The sequence below is a fragment of the Podarcis pityusensis genome, assembly GCF_964106645.2.
Source record: "Podarcis pityusensis genome assembly, chromosome: 16".
In the NCBI taxonomy this organism is placed as follows: domain Eukaryota; kingdom Metazoa; phylum Chordata; class Lepidosauria; order Squamata; family Lacertidae; genus Podarcis; species Podarcis pityusensis.
The window spans coordinates 28,913,138-28,929,547 of NC_138041.1; the positions used below are offsets into that span (position 1 = coordinate 28,913,138).

At 48.7% G+C, this 16,410-nt stretch overlaps 1 protein-coding gene across 11 annotated transcripts in view; it reads right to left on the reverse strand.

Moving 5' to 3' along the window:
• The window catches only part of HIC2 (HIC ZBTB transcriptional repressor 2), a 139,861-nt gene extending 129,240 nt beyond the window's left edge, over positions 1–10,621 (reverse strand). For 3 of the 11 annotated variants that reach the window (XM_080985182.1, XM_080985180.1, XM_080985175.1), the window contains exon 1: positions 9,669–9,758. The gene's annotated coding sequence lies outside the window, so the exon portion shown is untranslated. Of the gene's footprint in view, positions 1–8,074; positions 8,120–9,339; positions 9,469–9,668; positions 9,759–10,420 lie in introns of those variants that run through there. The other 8 variants (XM_080985172.1, XM_080985181.1, XM_080985176.1 and 5 more) reach the window with 4 other exon arrangements.
• Between the last annotated feature and the right edge of the window lie 5,789 nt (positions 10,622–16,410).

Consider the following 16,410-nt stretch of genomic DNA (forward strand, 5'->3'; position numbering starts at 1 on the left):
GAGGTACCACTGTATACACAAGCGATTTAAAATAAATAAAGGGAGGCATTAACGCTGTCCTCTGCACTAAAGGGAAGCTTGGGGATTGCAGGAAGGGCAGCATGACACACACAGAGCCTGCCACCTGAGGCATGGGTCTCATTCTGCCCAACAGTAGCACCGGTGCAGAGATCAATGTGCCACTTCTATGAGAAATGACGACGGCTCCCAACTTGGACAGCTTCAAAGCAGTGTTAGAAATACCCCAGGTATCAGGTGTGTTTTGAAATTGGTGTGTGTCCAATTATGACCACGTGGAGATCTCTGGAAGCCAGGTTGGCAACTGATGTCTCCATCCAACTGGCCCCTCCAGGTTTCTTAAGCAGGTAAGCACAAGAGCTTATTTACTGCATTTAAATCCCACCTTTTACTCCAAGAAGTACATGGTTCACACAGCCCTCCCTCAGTTAACCCCTACAACAACCCTGTGAGGTAGGCTAAGAGGCTGTGACTGACTCCAGGATCACACAGTGAGAGCTTCATGACCGAGTGGGGCTTTGAACCCTGATCCCCAGGTCCGAGTCCGACACTAACCACTACACCAAACTGCCTTGCTAGAGTTCTTCTGCTATGGGGCAGCTATATTAATTTAGTAGGTAAATAGATATGAGGAAAGCATACTGTCACTGAGAGAAGGATCTGAAATATTCTCCTTGAAGCTTGGGTTTTATTCTGGATTATTTCATGTGTTGTAGACTGCTTTGAGATTTTAAAATATAAAGTGGTAAAGAAATGAACTGAACAACAACAAAAATAAATTTCCTTGTAAAAAGAAAAATGGCGCCTAGACGTTCCATTGCGGGGTTAGACTGGATGATCCTTAGGGTCCCTTCTAACTCTACAATTCTATGATCTGGGAGTTTCTAACACTGCAAAAGAGGATTAGCCGAATTCACGGAATGTTGCTAGCCACAACAGCTATGACCTAAAGCAGGTACAGTGGTACCTCGCAAGACGAATGCCTCTCAAGACGAAAAACTCACAAGACGAAAGAGTTTTTCGTTTTTTGAGTTGCTTCGCGAGACGAATTTCCCTATGGGCTTGCTTCGCAAGACGGAAACGTCTTGCAAGTTTGTTTCCTTTTTCTTAAAACCGTTACAGTAATACAGGGTGCATTGCTTGAAGAGGTGCAGTTGCGACTTGACTTCGGGGAGCAACTCATAGCACGCGGTGTGGTAGCCTTTTTTGAGGTTTTTGAAGATTTTTTTGAAAAAACCAACCATGCTTCGCAAGACGAAAAAACTCGCAGAACGAATTAATTTCGTCTTGAGAGGCACCACTGTATCCCCAAACTCGGCCCTCCAGCTGTTTTCGGACTACAACTCCCATCATCCCTAGCTAACAGGTCCAGTGGTCAGGGATGATGGGAATTGTAGTCCCAAAACAGCTGGAGGGCCGAGTTTGGGGATGCCTGTCCTAAAGCCACGGCTGAATCCCAGCGGCTGAGAACGCTGTTGTACCCAGGGCCTGCTTGCAGGATTCCCTATATATGTTGCTGGGCTAGATGTATATTGCACCAAGGTAGAGCAGACCTGTGTTTGCTCCACCCCCTTTTGACTATGGCCCCACCCACCGTTGGCCCTCCCCCCCCCCACTATGGGCAAGCAGTAATTACAGCCTTATCTGGCGCACTTCAGGAGCACAAACACAGAGAGAGAGATTCTTTTGCTAATAAAAGTTAATCCTTTAACAGGCTCTCTCTCTTTCTCTCCCTACCCCCTTCCCACAATGGTCTCAAAAAGGGGGCACAGGGCTCAAGCAGCTGGGGTAGGGCTCTTGCAGGAAAACACGCATGCAGGCAGATGGTCAAGGCCCGGGAGTTTTTTTTCCCCAAGGGAGAATTGCAATACCGATAGAAATGCAGAACGGAGGAGTGCGGAGAGCTCCCGTCCTCCACAAGGTGAAACCGAGAGAGGAATGTAGGAGACGCAGAACTGGTGTCTTTACGTAGGAGAGCCGGGCTGAGGGCGGCACACGGGCAAGGAGGAGGAACGGAAGTCTCGGGCAGCCCTCGCCGAAAGGAAGTTTTGAGTGGGCAGTTGCTAAGGCCAGGGGAGGCGAGAGGGGACCCACAGGCTGCTTGGAAGGTCAAAGCTTCAACCCCGCCCCCCAGCATCTCTACTTGCAAAGAGTGATGGAGACCCTGTGACACCCTGGCCACCATCCAACGTCAGTGCTTCCATCAAATTTACCTGGAATGGCCAACAGTCTGGGAATTGTTCCAAATACATTGGGAGGGCTCTTTATCTGGTTCTTTATCCCCTAGGAATGACGGCTAAAGAATCCCTGACCGATAGCTACAGGGCTGTCTTAAGCGCCGGAGTACAAAGATCTGCCCGGTGCCCCCCCCCAGGTTGCCCAGTCCCAGGTGCGCAAGAGGGCAGAACCGGCCAGCTGCCTCAGCGTCTTGCTGGCTCGGTCACCCCCGAACTCACGGCGCAGAGCCGCCCGCAGCAGAAGAGCCTGCCGCAGCACTCCGACCGATGGGCGGGCTCTTCCCCGGACTCAACTCTCGGGCCCCGGACTCTCGGCCTGGCGCCCGAGAGCCTGGCACCCAGGTGCCCCGCACCCCTAGCACCTATGGGTAAGACGGCCCTGGATGGCTACCCAACCTCTGTTTCACAAGCTCCAATGAAGGAGCCTCTGCCACCTTCCAAGGGAGTCCGTTCCACTGTCGAACAGCTCCTACCGCCAGAAAGTTCTTCCTAACGTTTAGTCAGAATTCCCTCTCTTGCAATTTGAGTCCACTGGTTCGGGTCCTACCATCCAGAGCAGGAAAAAACAAGCTTGCTCTTGTCTTCCATGTGACAGTCCTTCAGGTATCTGAAGATGGCTATCGTATCCCTTGCCCTGTCTTCCTCTTTTTTCCCCAGGCTAAACACACCCAATTCCTTCAACCGTTCCTCATAAGGCTTGGTTTCCAGACCCTCGGTCATCTTGGTTGCCCTCCTCTGCATACGTTCCAGCATGTCAATACCCATCTGAAACTGTGGTGTCCGGAAATGGCCACAACACTAACTCCAGGTGTGTTAAGTTTGTGGTCTACTTCACTCCACCTAAAAACAGGGACAGCAGTTATACTGGCCTCACTTCACAAAGCATCCTGTTAAGATTACCATAGACAAAATCTGCTCCCAATACTTCACAAGTGCTTAAAATAAAATAAAACGCCTTTTCTGAATGCATGTTTTGGGGAAGCAGGGATCTATTAAGTTAAGAAGGGAGACAGGGTGCAAATTCATAACATCCGGTACTTCCTCTCTGGTCTTTTCTCTCAATTTCTCATTCTTTCTAAGATCAAGAGGGTGAGGCTGTTCTCAAGTACAGTGGTACCTCAGGTTAAGTACTTAATTCGTTCCGGAGGTCCGTTTTTAACCTAAAACTGTTCTTAACCTGAAGCACCACTTTAGCTAATGGGGCCTCCTGCTGCCGCCGCGCCAATGGAGCACAATTTCTGTTCTTATCCTAAAGCAAAGTTCTTAACCTGAAGCACTTTTTCTGGGTTAGCGGAGTCTGTAACCTGAAGCGTATGTAACCTGAAGCGTATGTAACCCGAGGTACCACTGTACAGCTTTAGCAGGACAAGGGAAGAAAAGCTGAACATTTCCACCACCCAAAGAAAAAAAAAAATCATGGTAATCAGAATCAAACTTTTTTAAAAAAACTCAAATGATAGGACATCAAGAATTCTTCCCAGGACCACCTTTGAGGTGCATCGTTTTAAATGTCTCCCCTTTGTGCAGTAAGGGAGAACCTCTTCCTTCCTCCCCCCCCCCACCTAACAGGGCAAAATAAAACAAAACAAACCAGAACACCTGAATCAAACCCTCCCAACAAGTTGAGTTCCTAGCTCAAGACCTCCCCAATGCAAATATCATTCAAGTCCTCCTCAGGTCAAGAAAATATGAGGCCTAGGACAGGCCTGAGAGCAGTCATCTCAATAATGCAAAGTGGAGGGGGGGACCCCCCCCTCCACCCAGGGCGACTTCTGCTTCTCCAAACAGCTGACTGCAAGTGCACGGCTGGGCGCTGTTTATTAACAAAATGAGAAATCTGATATATGGAAAGAAAACACTGGGTGAGGATTAATCCTGGATTGCAGTTTGTAGCCAACTATGGGCCTCTGTCCAAACGCAGGCGAAGAAGCACGGGTGCTTATTCCACCTGTCACCGCAGGTACAGCTACCAAGGCGTGTGGTGGAGGTGGGGGCGGATTTCTCTCTCGCTTTTTAAAGTAATAGTAAGTTGACAGGACTTTTAAAGAGCCGAGTCTTGCTGGCCTTTGCTCGCGTTCCTTTTCCTTCCTCTTTCTAACAGAGCCCAGCAGCGAGGAAAGAGGCGGCCGTGTCTCCTTCCAGGGGGGTGATCTAATACGTGGTTAATTCTCACAAGTTTAATGTGCCAAGATGCCCATTGTAAGCCACATCAAAAAGCATCCCAGAGATGCCACGTCGGTTATAAGGTTCGATGAAAGGCGGCTTTCGCAGGGAAGACCGAATAGGTTCTGGAAACCGCTTGAAAGTTTGTAAGCACAGAGAAGGGAGAAGAAAAAAGGGGGGGGGAGAAATAGGGGAGCATGGAGGTACAGTAGTACCTCGGATTAAGAACTTAATTCGTTCCAGAGGTCCGTTCTTAACCTGAAACTGTTCTTAACCTGAGGTACCACTTTAGCTAATTGGGCCTCCCGCTGCTGCCGCGCAATTTCTGTTCTCATCCTGAAGCAAAGTTCTTAACCCGAGGTAATACTTCCAGGTTAGCGGAGTCTGTAACCTGAAGCGTCTGTAACCCGAGGTACCACCGTATAATTAATGGTGCCCATTTCAAGACTTTCTTTACCACAGTAACTGTGGTACAATGACATGAAATATCTGCGTTATAGGACAAATTGTGGAATAGCAGACGTATCAGACGGAACGAAAGTGGGCCTTCAAAGCCACATGGACAAAAGTGGACCAGGCACAGCATCCTCTTCTCAAATGACCAATGGGAAGCCAGCAATCAGGACCCGGCTGCAGCATCCCTCTCACTCACCTGAAATTCCCAGCAAACGGTATTCCAATGCACAAAGCAGAACAGAACCCTGTTCCTCTGCGAATCTGTCTAATCCCCTTTTAAAGCCGTCCCAATTGGTGGCCATCGCTGCCTCTCGCCACAGAGAATTCCACCGGTTTAAACTACGGCCTGAGTGAAGGACTGGGTCTCTTTTGTTTGCCCAGAAAGCTCCCATCAGCCACAGCATGCAAGGCCCAATGGTGGGGCATGATGGGAGTTGTAGTCTGGCAACATCTGGAGACACATAGGTGTCCCTGCTCATGATGCTCAGGAAAGCTAACTAATAAACCACGCAGGCAATTTGCTACCATTTTAGAATGCTAGGATCGGAAGAAGCCTGTCCGGGGAGGCTCTAGGTCCAGTTAGGGCAGGATTTGGCCGCAGAAACTGCCACACAGGTATAAACAGCAGCCGCTTCCGATCAGCCTGCAGAGTCTCCTACATCCAAGTTGTGAAGACACAATATCCAGTATTCTTCCGACGCTTTTGGGGCCTGTGGGCACGTTTGCAAAACAGGGGGGAATGTTGTGCAGAAAAGCTCCACCAGATTGCAAAATCGCATGTGCTGTGCATTAGAACCGCTCACATGCTAAGCTGCCCCCAAGAAGGCGGGCACTGGGCCAAATGCCACTATCTGCAAAAAATCTGGCTGGGTTGACTCAATCCATGCTTTCCTATTACAACACACTGGGCTTTATCAAAGCGCCAACAGGCAATCCTTAAACCTCTCTTTGAACAACCTGAGTGGTATAGACTGCCACTTTTCTCCTTTAGCCGAGTCAAGCCCTGGAAAGGGTTTCCATACGATTACGATTTTAAAATTCCCTGGTTTTATAGCCAGGCTTGGATTTCTCCGTAAGCAATTCAACAGCTGAGCCCTGTTAATTTTTTCGCCGCAGAGCCCAACGGAGGCAGCATGTCCAGCGATGCTGAAATGCAAGACCCCATCCCCCCACTTCTTCAGACCCCATTGAGCTTAGACTGTCACAGCCTGCATAATGGCTGAATCACAAATGCAATGTGTTTCCGCCTCTCCCCCCCCCTTTTAAAAAAAAAAACTTTCCAAGACAACATCTGCTGCAGAGTTGTTGAAACCAACTCGCCCTAAGGAGGCGAGGGGTCTTAAGCTGCGAGGAAGCCAGAAGCACTAGCCTTAAGAAAGCAGGAGATTCCTGATTAACACAACAAGCAAATTAAAGGGGCGCAGTCAGACCCAACTGTGGAAAAAGAAATGGACGTGGGTTTGCCTTACAGAAAAAATAAAAAATAAAACTCTCTTCTGAAATGGCAAACCCCTACTAAAGAGATCTCCCATTAACATGCCAGGGCTTTCAAAGGAGCCATCTGCCGATGCAAAATTGGGATTTCATTTTGCAACAGCGAAAAGGAAAATAAAGACCATCCATAGGATCAAATGTCTTATTTTTTTCCCATGCCAGTGATCAGAACAATGCTGTTTGTGAGCTGCCCCCCCCTTAAGAAAACCGGTAATAGGCCATTTCTGTTTTTTTAGAGAGTTTACCACCAGCTTCCTCAAATTGCCTCACCTTGCTGGCCTTTTTGTTTGTTTTCCAAAAAAAAAAAAAAAAACTTCAGCAGCATTGTAGGAAAATTTTTGGAACTGCAGCACCCAGGGTTAGGCGTAAATCCATTTCAGCTTTCCGCCCCCACCCATCTAAAACCCTGGCCAAACAATTACAGAGCACCCATCCACCTCCCAGGTCTGAGGCTTCCTTATCACACAGTTGCTTCTGCTAAACTATCCAGGCCTGACAGACAGGACAGGAGCTTTATCACGTGATAGCTTAAAGCTTCAGGCATCTATATAACACACTTTTCAGGTATCGATAACAAGTTTCCCAGCCCGAGTCATTCAGCAAAACAGCAGCAGTCTACACAAATTAAGAACTTGATGCTGTTTCTTTTACCTAGGTGCTATTCTCTACGTGGAGTTCCTTTTAAAAAAGAGAGAGAACTAAAAATTTATTTGGATGTTTATGTCTTGGGAAGTTTGAAAAAGGCATGCAAGATCCAGATCTTTTTTAACACAGAGAAGTTGCTGCTTCTGGGTTTGTTTGTTTTTTTAAGAAGTAGGTGCATGAACATCTGAAAAGGTGAGCTATCGCATAGGAAGCATGGCTTGCATCCCCCTTAAGGACTGTCAAGATTAAAAACTCGCCCTCTTTTTTGACGCACGTCACTTTTCCAAAACAGCATGACATGTGTTTCCTTGCACCAGTCCACTTAAGAGAATGCATTTCTGGTGCATGTGTGCGGAATGAATTTGGATCCCAATGGAACGAGAGATTTATGCCCTGGAGAGAACATATGAACAAATGTAAAGGGGTTTATTCTCAAATTTATTTTGGATCCCCAGTTGGTGAGATGACATGACGGAAGCAGGTGGTGGCACTGCTGGGATTTTTTTAAAAGAAAAGAAAAAAGAAACACTAACTTCTGCACCCACTTAATACCATCTGTAGATCCCAATGAAATCAACTTGATTTAGGTTCAGGTATCTTTAAAAAAATAATTTATTTTTTTTAAAGGATAACCACTATGCATTCTGCTTCGGAACTCACAATTTTCTTTTTAAAAAAAAAAAAAAGGAATTCAACCTAAGCACTGTCGCAATTCAAGACTGGGTAGAAATCATCAAAGTAGCGACCAACAGTTATGGGAATAAGTCAATTTCCCCTCATGTCACTGACCGCATGTGGAATTGCAACAGCACAATCCTAAAGAGCCAATTATGACGCCTGATGAAAAGATGAAGTTTGGCTCTGGGGAAAAAACCAACCCAAATCTTTTGTTCGAAATAAGCCATTTCTTTTCCTTTCCACCACTCATTATTGTGTTTTATCTTCCGTAAAAAAACAACGAAAAACAAGAAATGCTTTGCGGTCAAAACAAGAGTTCTGTTTTTCTAAAGGGCTTCCCCCACCACCTTAACTTTCCCCCCCCCACTCCCCAACCCACCCACCTGCCTTCAAACCAACATCACCTTTTGCCACGCATCTCTCAGTGTACAAATTTTTAAGGCTGAATTCGCTATGCAAAAAATGCACCCTTCCTTCCAATGTCCAAACACTATTCACAGAGTGGCCTAAGTGACACGACCGTCCCAGGAAATAAACATATTTTATTTCCTTTCAAGCGGGGAGGGGCGGTATTATAAGAATTTTTAATAGTTGGGGTTTTCTTTTCCAAAAATCTTAAGGGCAAAGTTCAAAACACTTCCCCAGCCAATGGCACAACAGTCATCGTGAGTAAAATGACTAAAAGAGAAGGAGCCAGCTGGCATCTCTGATAAAGGAAAAAACTGTACTATGTTGGAGGGGGGGGGAACTAAGGTGCAGGCACCCTCTTCTGCCCTCCCTGGTGCACCCATGTCAACCTGGGAGAAATTAAAAACAGGAGGTCTTTGAGCCTCTTCCCTTCCGTAAGTTCACATTTAAAGGGTCCCTAAACCAAGATTCTCAGCAAGATCCAAATGGGCGACTTTCATTTGCAAATACCAGCCATCCAGTTAGAGAGGGAGAGAGCCTTTTTCCATGCAGAGAGAAACACACATTTCATTCATCAATAGCATCAAAAGTGACTAAAACTGCGCGCACACAGAGAGAGAAATGCCATTTCTCCACCAACAGCAAACTCAGGGAAAGCTTTCTGGTTGAAAATTCACAAACTTCGGGTTTCCCTTTTGAAATACACATCACGCATATATACTGAAGTCCTTACTTAAGACTATTCCTCAATTGTTTCTTTTTCCCGGGGGGGGGGGAAGAAGAGAGGCTATTCAGTTCGGGGAGGGAAAAGGGCAAGCCTGACTCGCGGGCAGCATGAAAGTAACGCATTGCTGAAACGTGTGCGCCTTTCAGAGAGAGTATTCTTAAAGCAGCACATTTCAGAAAAAGGAAGAAGGAAAATCTATAGATTCCAGAAAGGGATTCGAGGCTGCAAGGCTGGCAGCGGCGGCGGCGCTGCTGCTGCGGGAACCCCAAGAGTCCGCCCGGGGAAGGCAAGCCTCCGGTTTCTAGTCCCTTTGAATTTCGCAGCAGCAGCAACAAAAGCCCCCAGATCTTAACAACGCCCCACAGCGCCTGTGTCTCTTTCGCTCTCAATGGAGATGGAGGGGAAAGGAAGGGGGGGGGGGAGGCGCAAGCGATGTGGCAAAAGTTCAAACGCGGCTTGAAAGAGGGGCTCGGCCCGAGGGGGAAGAAAGGGAGGTCGTGGGGATGGGGTCACCTTTCCGTCGCCATCGAGGGGGGCTCCACGGATCGCTTCGGCGAGGAGACCGGAGGGTGGAGGAAGGGTCCAGCCCGAGCCACGGCCATGCCACGCCGGGTCTCTCCAGCGCCCCCCTCCGCAAGCCTTTCCCCGAGCCGGCCTGCCCCCCCCCAAGCCAACCAACCAACCTCCCCCCACCCCGGTTGCAGGAGGAAAGGCTCGCTCCTGCCACAAACGCAAGCCTATGCAAAATGCAACGCCCCCCTGGCGCTCGCTTTTTCCATGTGCGCCCCCCACCCTCGCGCACACACACCCCTCTCTCAAAATAATTGCTTAGCTGCACCCACCTCCAAGAGTGGGAATCAATGAGGGGGGGAGGGGAGAGCCGTCCATCAGGGGCCCCCCACCCCTTCGCCCAGGGCTTGTCCAACGCGGAGGCAGCGGCGGCAGCTGCAGCAGCTTGGCTAATGCCCCCTTCACTCCCTCCCTCCCTCTCTCTTCTACCCCGCCCCCTCCTCCTCCTCCTCCTCCCCCTCCCCCCGGGAGGCATGGGCTCAGCCATAGGGCAGAGCAATGCAAAACACCCCACACACACACACAAAGAGGGAAGGAAGAGGAGAGGGAGCCAGGCAAAGTTTGCAAAGCGAGCGGCCACGGCGAGTTGCGAGGGCTCTCGTTTCCAATAGCGCGCTTTGCAAAAATTAAAACGGGGGGGGGGGATAATGCATAAAAAAGAGGCACGTTAATACTGTATTCTATATATATGTGTATGTATGTATTGCACACGCCGGGGGTTCTGTTGTTGGGCTTGCACGCCGGGGGTGCAATTGAGGAGCCGCTGCAAAATGCCATCGCGGCTCCTCTCCGGCGCGCACAGCGCGCTGCGCGGAGTCCGCTCGCCCTTCCTTTGTGTGGGCTCCCCGCGCGGACTTGGGGGGCGGGCTTTGCATGCAGCGCAGCGCCAGGCAAACCCGGGGAACGGCGGCGGCGGTCCGGCCAGCGCCGCACACGTGTGCGCGCATCCGCACGGGCATGCATACACACCCCCTGCCGGGAGCGCGGCGGAGCCCCGGAGTCCCCCGCTCGGGCGGCCGCTTACCTTTTCGCCGGCATGCTTGGGGCCAGGGGGTTTTCCCGGGCGGGTCCCCCGTCGCAGCCACCTCTTCCACCACCGCCGCCGCCTCCTCGCTCCTCGCCTGTCCTCCCGGCTTATAGCAGCCCGTTCCTTATCTCACAGCCTTCCTCTCAGCGCCATCTTGTAAGCTGGTGACGTTGGGAGCCGTTCACCCCTGACCCACATTTGAATATAAGCCAAAATGGGCAAGGGAGGAGAAAAAAAAAAAGGGAGAGAGAGAAGGGGAAGGGGTGTGCGCGGAGGGGAAACGTGGAATGGGGGGAAGGAAGGCGCAAGAGCCGCTAAAGGAAGAGAAAGGAACGAGCCTTTCCACGGCTCTTCCCCTTCTGCAACTTCGGGGGGTCAGCGTTTGCATTTGTTTATTGCTATCATTTTTGCTATTGGGGGGCGATGCGTCTTGCAAAAGCGGGAAGGGGCTGCGCGGGCAGGGGGAGGTCCCCTCTCACCTTTTGAACGCGCCCAGAAACACGCGCGCACACCCTCGCCGCCCGCTTCCCACCACACCCCCTTGCCAATTGCGCGCCGGCATCTGGAGAGCGGAGCAGAGTGCGCGGCTGGCCAAGCGGGCGCGCGTGTCTTCCCCGCGCGCGGAGGGAAAGTGGGGCTCCTCGGTCAGTCATTAATTCATTCATTCCTTTTCAATTCGAACTCTCCCTTCGCCCCCAGCTTCCCATATATTCTGCCTGTGGTAGATGGAATGCAAAAGGAAGGCGCGCCATCGTTGCGCGAGCGAACCTTTTGGATCGTGCGGTTTTTTGGATGCAAGTTTTCTTTTGGGGAGGGTGGGCGTCTTGGAAGCACCCACACCCGTGTATAAGGGGTGGGGAAGCCCGATTGTGTTTATGCATCTTGGCAGATGTTGCGGGTTTGGGATATATTTGCACACCCGTGTAAATGCACGCGCAACGATTGGTTTTTGAAGCGCGCAAGTTCTGGAGGACAAGGAGGGCACGGTCCTGAAAGCACTTAAGGGCAGCGACGCTCCTGTGGATTATGGGGGCGGGGGGGAGGCATGAGCTTCGTTTAAAGTTGTTCCGAGATAATGTCCTCTTTTCTCCCCGTTTCCCGAGAGTGAACCAGCGCAGGGGAATTCTGCCTGTCTACTGGGAAGTAAATCCAGTGGCGGTTGCTTTCAGTGAGACTTGCTCTCGGGTACAAGTGGAGAGGCTGGCCGCCTAAGCACGTTCAATCGCCTATGAAAAGCGAAGATGTGTTGGTCCATAAGGAAACTGGAAACTTCTAAAGCTACCAGCCTAACTCCACTTACTTGGGAGTGAGCCCCGTTGAATTCAGTGGGGCATGGCTCAGAGTAGACCTGGTGAGGGCTTTGCAGACAAGCCTCGATCATCCAAAATGTCAAGCTGGCAAGTTCTCCAGAGCTCTTTTGTGCTGAATCTGGAAGAAATACAGCTCCAAAGCCCTGCAGTTCAATAAAATTCACATTTTACTAAATTTCATCTACTGTTTGGTAGGATAGGGGAGCGCAGAGAAGTAACCTCTTTTGTGGAATGGCTGTGCTGGCTGGGTCTGGTGGAGTTTCCAGCTTCTGGAGAGAAAAAACTAGGTTGCTGCCATAGAACGTGCCATGTTTTGAGTCAACCATGCATAGGATTTGTGCCGCAGTTGTGGCAGAACCTTTCGGGGGACCCCTTCACCAGATACATGAAGTACTGCCCTCGGTGGACAGATACCTGCACAGGGGCTTTATCAAATTTACTAATAGGGAGCTAACTCATCCTGAGTGGGTATGTAACCAAAACCTCATCTGTGCACGAGAGGGATGTTATTAGCAGATCTGGGGGAACCCCAAGATTTGCAGACTTAGAGCAAACAGACACACCTTAATCGAGGGGCAACAAAGCACAGCTGAATGAGGAGTTGCATGACCACTGAATACGGGGAGGGAGTGGCAGAAAAGCAGGGGAAGGGATGGAATGGAGTGTTCCTGAAAAGGGCATGCCTTCTTTCATATGGGGCTGGAAGGATCTGGCCATTTGTTGTTCTCTGTTCCTCAAACTTCTTCCTTCTCCACTCCCCTTGGGGCAAGATGGTCCTTCAGGTAGAAGCATCAGTCACTGCCTGGTGGTACAAAGCCAAAACATAGACCAATATGCAACTGTCTTGTTGCTGACCTACACCTGACTCCCAACCTGACAGAGGCTTTACTAGCTGAATTTGCTCAGAAATACCGAATTTTTCGCTCTGTAGGACGCACCCGACCATAGGACGCACCTTGATTTAGAGGGGGAGAACAAGGAAAAAAAATCTCCCCCTCTCAGTTCAGTGCCCCTTCAGCGAAGCAACAAGAGAAACGGAGCCCCTTCCATTTCTCCTCCCGCTTCGCTGAAGGGGCGCTGCGCTGCTCTCCCTCTCTGCTGAAGCCAGGAGAGTCTTGCTCTCCTAGCTTCAGGAAAAGGAACCCGAAGTCTCCGGAGTGCAGCGAGACCTCCTGCTGTGCTCCGGAGGCTCCAGGCTTCAGCGAAAGCAACGCGAAGCCTCCGGAGCGCGGAGGGAGCGCTCCCTCTGCGCTTCGGAGGCTTCGTGTTGCGATCGCTGAAGCCAAGGAGCCTGCATTCGCTCCATAGGACGCGCACACATTTCCCCTTAATTTTTGGAGAGGAAAAAGTGCGTCCTATAGAGCAAAAAATACGGTAGGTGTTGAGTTTAGTGGGACTTCTCTCCCTTCCTGCAAGTGCACTTAGAGGAAGCAACATAGCCTAGCAGGTAGGGAGTCTGCTTTGAATGCCAAAGTTCCCAGGTTAACTCAATGGCATCTCCCACTTGCTTGCCTGAAACCCTGGAGAGATGCTGCTCAGCGTAGACAACTGAGCTAGATGGACCGGTTTGTTCATCGCTGGTTTGCAAGGACGACATCACATTGTTTTGTAGCCAATCACGTTTGTCAACGTGGTGACATCACTGAGGGCAAACAAGCAAGGGCAGTGGCTATCCCAAGGTGGACTGTCCCAAATACCTTGGAAACACATAGCAGCTGGGATGACATCATGACGCGACGCAGCCAATCAGATTTGGCAATCGGCCAACATCCCAGGTAGCAATGGTTAAGTTATTCAGGATGAAGCCCTTTTCTCCCAGACAGGTGAAAGCATTCAGAAGCAATTGCAGAAGGCCCTCTACAGGGTGGTATTTTTTCAACACCTCACCCCACTTTATCTCAGCTGTAGTTTTAATTGTTATACTGGTGCTTTTTTTTTTAAGTATTTGTAATTTGCAGCCTGCCTCCCCCTCCTTACTATGGCCTCTTAGAAGGGTTATAAATTTTTAGAAAATAGTAATGTCTGGCCAGCTCAGTTAACCTTGTCTGCCAGTAACTTTGCTTTGATTGTTAACTTAAGAGTTAAGAGTTCAAAGTTTTAGACTCAGAGGTCTCTCATTCCAATCCAAAGGGCTTGGCCGGACAAATAGAGATAAGAGAAACCCAGCAAAGTGTCAGAAGAGACCCGACCTTTCGTCTTCTCCCTGCTCACAAAAAGAGAAGGAGGCTGCAGATGTGGCAGCAATGGTCAAGCAGAGCCTGTATTCACACAAACGTTTATTCCATTTCCTCTACGTTTCTCTAACTGTCCATCTCCATGTTATATTTGAGCATTCACACTTGGGACAAAAGCCACGACCCGAAAACCAAGGGAATATAGTGCATGTTTTGTGCTTGCTTCTGAGTTACAGTGGTACCTCAGGTTACATACGCTTCAGGTTACATACACTTCAGGTTACAGACTCCGCTAACCCAGAAATAGTGCTTCAGGTTAAGAACTTTGCTTCAGGATGAGAACAGAAATCAGGCTCCGGCTGCGCGGCAGCAGCAGGAGGCCCCATTAGCTAAAGTGGTGCTTCAGGTTAAGAACAGTTTCAGGTTAAGAACGGACCTCTAGAACAAATTACCATATTTTTTGCTCTGTAAGACTCACTTTTCCCTCCTAAAAAGTAAGGGGAAATGTGTGTGTGTCTTATGGAGCGAATGCAGGCTGCGCAGCTATCCCAGAAGCCAGAACAGCAAGAGGGATTGCTGCTTTCACTGCGCAGCGATCCCTCTTGCTGTTCTGGCTTCTGAGATTCAGAATTTTTTTTTTTCTTGTTTTCCTCCTCCAAAAACTAGGTGTGTCTTGTCATCTAGTGCGTCTTATAGAGCGAAAAATACGGTGAGTACTTAACCCGAGGTACCACTGTATTTGATTCCAGGGGGCAGGGAGCAATTTGCAGCCCCCCTCAAGCCAAAAAATTGTGGAAGTAAAGTGACAAAATTTGGGCATACAGTTCTTTCCTGCTGTTATCATGGGGGAATAGGAACCTGCATGTGTGGAAAGGCAGCAGGGGCCAAGAGGAAGTAGCCGCATTGTCCAATGATTTCTGTTGTTGTGACATAACACGGCCACTGATGTGAATGAAATTTAGCGCATCATGCTGGTATATCGGTCAAAAAGCCACAGCTCCATAATGCAACAGGCTCTGCAGTGTGAAAGGAATGTTAGGAAACGAGACAGAAGCAGTAACATTATAATAAAGAAAATGATTGCAATATTCCCCATATCTGGAGACATCCTGAGAGTACAAAAGACAGGGAAATAATAGATAGGGATTGATCCAAGACATTTGCCCACATTCCCAGGGATTGCTGAATAAAAATTATTTTTTTTAAAAAAAATATTTTTTATTAATTTTCAAACATAATAATTGTCATACATTCCACAAAAGTTCTTCTCTTATACAATCTTTTTGGACTTCCATCAGCACCTCTGATGATCTTCCATTTTTATAATTTATTCTGCATTTCTTAAATTCATATTGCCTTAATTATCCTAACTAATGTTATCCTTTTCATTCAATAAAGCAATAATTCCAATTATTTACCTGACAAAACTTCTTGTAAACCTACAAATGTAATCTGGTCATCACAACTACTTTTCAAATAGTCTGTAAATTTACGCCAATCTTCTGTGAATCTCTGGTTCCGCCGGTTTCGAATTCTTCCCGTTAGTTTATCTAGTTCTGCATAGTCCATCAGTTTCATCCTCCAGTCTTCTTTCATCGGTAATTCTTCTTGCTTCCAATTTTGTGCCAATAATATTCTTGCTGCCATCATTGCATACAGAAACAACTTACAGTCACTTCTAATTATATCATCTCCAACAATGCCTAGTAAAAATGCTTCTGATTTTTTAATAAACGTATATTTCAACATTTTTTTCATCTCATTATATATCATTTCCCATAAGTTTTTACCTTTCAATACTCTGTGCCAAGTGTGGCAAACTCGGCCCTCCAGATGTTCTGGGACTACAACTCCCATTATCCCTAGCTAACAGGACCAGTAGTGGTCGGGGATGATGGGATTTGTAGTTCCAAAACATCTGGAGGGCCGAGTTTGCCTATGCCTGCTCTTTGCTGTGTATAGATGGGAGAATCTGGCCCTGCCTGCGCGATACATGTAAAAGGACTGCTGTGCTACTTTAAACAGCCATGGCTGACCCCCAAAGCATCCTAGGAACTGTAATTCATTACAGTTGCTGAGAGTCGTTAGGGGAACCATTTTCAAAGAGCTCAGGAAGAGGGATTGATCGTTGTAAACCACTTGGGGAAGTTTGGGCCATGGTTGCGTTTTCTGTCCTAGGAGAGGCTTGGCCCTTTGAATTTCTGCCTGCCACACCACTGTTAAAAGAGCCCTTTTGTTCTCTCCCCCCACCCCCGTGGCAAATCCAAACCATGGAAAGAACACACATTTTGTGAGTTGCAAGCAAATTGTGTTACTTGAGCTCATTCCTCAATTGGTCTTAGGCAGGGAACACAGTGCACGGCCAGGAGGCGTGGAATATCCAATGGTGGTGTGTTTGTGTAACAAAAGAGCTTTAAGGTTTACAGCAGGGTTTTGCAAACTTGGGTCTCCAGCTGTTTTTGGACTACAACTCCCATCATCCCTGACTACTGTTTCTGCTAGC